Here is a 3,963-nt window from a genome sequence, read left to right as displayed (position 1 = left end):
CTCTCTGGGGAAAGAAGAAGAAATTGGCAGCATGAATCCGGGGAAGAGACATTTGACGCTATTTGAGACTTTGTCATGAGCCTTGAAGGGAGGCTTAAATGCATGTTACATGTTATATCATATCTTCATGAACACTCGCCATTTATTTTCTCAAAACTTTATGTTTTTATGTTCTTCTCTGACTCATGTTGGACAGTAAAAAGTCTATTCTTCCGTCAACCGAATTACTTAGTTATTTACAACTTCTATTACTGTATCACACACGCTCAGGATTCGGTTATTACATAGAGTATGATAAACCCCAAAAGAATGATTCAGCGAACTAACTGTGAATGAATGTAAGTTAATTACTTGACAGACTGAACTTACAACCCTAATATGCACTCAAAGAGGTCAGTGGTTACATTTGAAGCTGTTAAACTCTAAAAGTGAGTGGAAACACAAAGCTTTTCTGTTAATTTACATCCTAAATTTAAGGTTAACCAGCCGGGAGCTTATAATATGCAAAGTGTAGTATACTCTTGAGTCCTCTCCTCAATATAAAGATCACTATTTTTCCTTGCTTTTCACAAGAACCACCACAAATATTTTTACTATCGTTTGTGGCCGCTGTATATACAATAGTAATCTATAGCATGACATTACTTTCGGTTATTATTTATGGTCCTGTAATTTAGTCTCTGAGAAGTCATACCACTGCTGCCTCATCCATTCCAACCTCTGTCACCATTGTCTAATCTTGAGATTTTTCTTGACGTTGCATGAATAAATGGTGCAGTCATATCACATATGTATCTTCTCTCATTGCGTTCTTAAACTCCTACAATAGAGAAAAGATAAATAAAATGATGATTTTTTTTGCCCATAAATCTATGATATTTATTGAAAGGAAACATATGTCTTGATATGTTGAAGGTAAGTCAGTGCAAGTCATGGCTTCAATGATTCTTTCTAAGACAATGTTCTGTCTAAACAAAATCATGGCTTCAATGATTATGTTGGAGAATAGGCTTGAGAACACGATCATGTTTCCTTAAACAACTTAAAGAGACAGGAAACAAATCAAAGGATTTCAAGCTCAAAATAAAAAATCATACTTGGCGGCACTGATCATCATTTAAGATGCACATGACTTTTAAGTATCTCTTGATATTCAAAAGACGTTGTCAAGAGCACCAAAACAAAGAGTGGCATGAGACTAACATCATTTATTAAAAATAACAAGCAACGATGATATCAGCAGTTACTGAATTTGGACAAAATATATATAATAAAACTCAAACCATCTGCCTAAACAAACCCAGAAATTATCAAACAGAGTACAAATGTTGTAAGTTTTTCAGTTTTCTATATCCGAAATACGAAAATTCAAACCTTGAGAAAGGACTTTATTTATATTTACTATGCAAAATTCGAGAATCATAAATAATACAATTATTTTACAAACAAATAATTGTTTGAAATGATTCCAAAATTTCACCTAAAATTAACGTGTTCACAACTTCTTCATAAGCAAATGACCGTTTTGTACATAAGTCAAACCATCATATAAGTACTTCTAAGTAAGCATCAAAGCTAACCACCATTTCAGTACCACAAAATCAGAGTCGAGTACTCACTTCTAATATCAACATCAAACACATACCAAGCATTCGATTACACAATTAACACATACATCCGGCGGTATCGGCAAAACCACTAGTTTACTAAAAAAGCTGATATTTGAATTGCATATTATGTTTTCTAATTAATAGTTAATTACATCTTAGCATGGCTGTGTAAATATGTTATACAATGAGATATTATATATGACATATTTATTCACATAAAACTTAGGTTGGGTGAAAATATGTTGGGTAAAAAACAAAAAAAGTAGAGTCAAATTCAAGATCTTCTTAAAATCCATCAAATATTTTTAATTATGAAATAGTATAGATAACATATTTAAAAAATATATCATTAACCAAACATATATTCTCAATAACCAGTTAACAAGGATATAAGAGATAAGATAGAATATTATATGTTTTTAGAGTAATTAACATGATGAAGAATTACATCATAAGTATTAGCGAAAACAGAAACATTCTAAGTGTCGGCAATGACCTCCTGCGAAATGCTCATTAAAAATGCATGCATGGTTGCATCCTGTTTCGTCCACGCATAAACGTCTGTAAGTCTTGCTTTTTTCCTCGTGAGTTTTTGCTTCCACCAGATCCATCTCTAGAAAATAAACACGCATTTGGTTATATGATTGTGTACGTTCTTATACTTCAAATGTAGAATACTTTAACACATGACATATGATATATGTTTACATACACTCACATATATATATATATAACAAGTACTAAAATTTAATACTTGTAAACATTAGAAGCCGTACATACACTATATGTTATTATAAGATGGATGTATACAGGTTATACACTTAAAATGTACTTGTTTTCCATATGTATATATACATATATGTGTGTGTGTAAGAAATTTGAATTACTATGATATAAATAATGAACCTGTGGCAAAGAAAAGCATGAAAGAAATCACGAGAATGGATGAGACAAAACACCAAGAGTATTTCATTTTTCAAGAGAGTTAGAAAGATTATTATATGTTCCCGAGAAAGATAGAGAGATAAGAGTTATGATGGAAGCTAATGTGGAAGAAGAGGGACTCTATATAGACTCATTATATACATACAATAAGGTAATGTTGGCTGAGATATTTGGTTACTTTGTTTTATATAATAATTAAATTTTAGATAAGTTTTGTTTTTCAATAATCTTTAATTTAATTAAGGGAAACTTGAACTAATTGACAATGTAATCTCTTATATATTAATAAAAAATCATTACAATATGTGAGCTATGCCATGTAAATGGAATGTAAATCTGAATTGGAATCCAGTGTTATTCAAAAGAAGGTTACACAAAAGGACACTTTATGAGTTTTGTTTGCTGTAGAAGACACATTGTGGATTTGGACACTGTTGTGACAACTGTATCATTCTGGACCAAAATATCCATCCACTTGTGTAAGTGAGATAATGTTGCTTTTAAAGAGGCAACCATAAGAGAACCAGATTCTTTTCTTGTTGCAATAAATGAAAGTTTGGAATTGAAAAGTAGGTATATGGGTTTTTGGGATTGTGTTTGGGATGTTGTATTAGCTTATAATTAGAAGATCTAATGGCTTAGAAACTTCCATCACTGTAAAGAGTGGATATAACTTTTTCAATCTTATTAATCATCCATCGCTACATGTCCACGACCACAACTATTAGCTATATACACACGATCAAAATTGATATTGTTATCCATCCATAACTATATGTACACGACCGCAACCATTAGATATACACACGAATCCAGCACCACAACCTAATATCATTAACAATCCACCACTACATATCCACGACCACAACTATTACATATACACACGAACAGCCACTACTATCATTAACCATCCACCGATATATGTCCACTTCCACAACTATAAGATATGCACACGCATCCAGCAAACATCCAAAGCTTCATGTCCACGACCACAACTGCAGTCAAACGCAGCGTTTTGTGTCTTCATGTCGGAGATTGTCTGTGAACCAAATCGGTAAAAACGAACACAACGGCTGAGGCGGACAAAGCGGCAGAAGTGGAGAAATAGGCGAAAAGGGGTTAGGGTTTCGTCATAGCAGACTTTTCTCGATTTGGAGATTTGGTTTGAAACTGAAGAGATAACCACAACAAGTTGTTTTTAACGGAGAAGATATTTTAATTTAATTTGTTTTAAATTTCGAAAATCGTTTATATATTTACATAGTTAGAAAGTCTAACTAAAAAGAGAGACCTATTAGTTGGAGGTCAGCTTGGTAAATTTGTAAGGGGAAATTGTCTTCTATGTTGAATATGTCTATTAAGGTAATTGAGAACTTAGAAAGTGTCTCCCAACGTAAATTTTCGTTAT

The 3,963-nt window shown here is 32.4% G+C and overlaps 1 long non-coding RNA gene across 1 annotated transcript; it reads right to left on the bottom strand.

The window, feature by feature from the left end:
- Positions 1–1,954: 1,954 nt before the first annotated feature.
- Positions 1,955–2,669, bottom strand: LOC106341497. The gene is made up of 2 exons (XR_001269660.1): positions 2,517–2,669; positions 1,955–2,223 (listed from the first exon to the last, which is right to left on the bottom strand). It is a non-coding gene; the product is annotated as an uncharacterized LOC106341497 (long non-coding RNA).
- Positions 2,670–3,963: the final 1,294 nt, after the last annotated feature.

Source organism: Brassica oleracea, chromosome C4 (assembly GCF_000695525.1).
Source record: "Brassica oleracea var. oleracea cultivar TO1000 chromosome C4, BOL, whole genome shotgun sequence".
In the NCBI taxonomy this organism is placed as follows: Eukaryota; Viridiplantae; Streptophyta; class Magnoliopsida; order Brassicales; family Brassicaceae; genus Brassica; species Brassica oleracea.
This window is presented reverse-complemented; position numbering and strand designations above follow the sequence as displayed.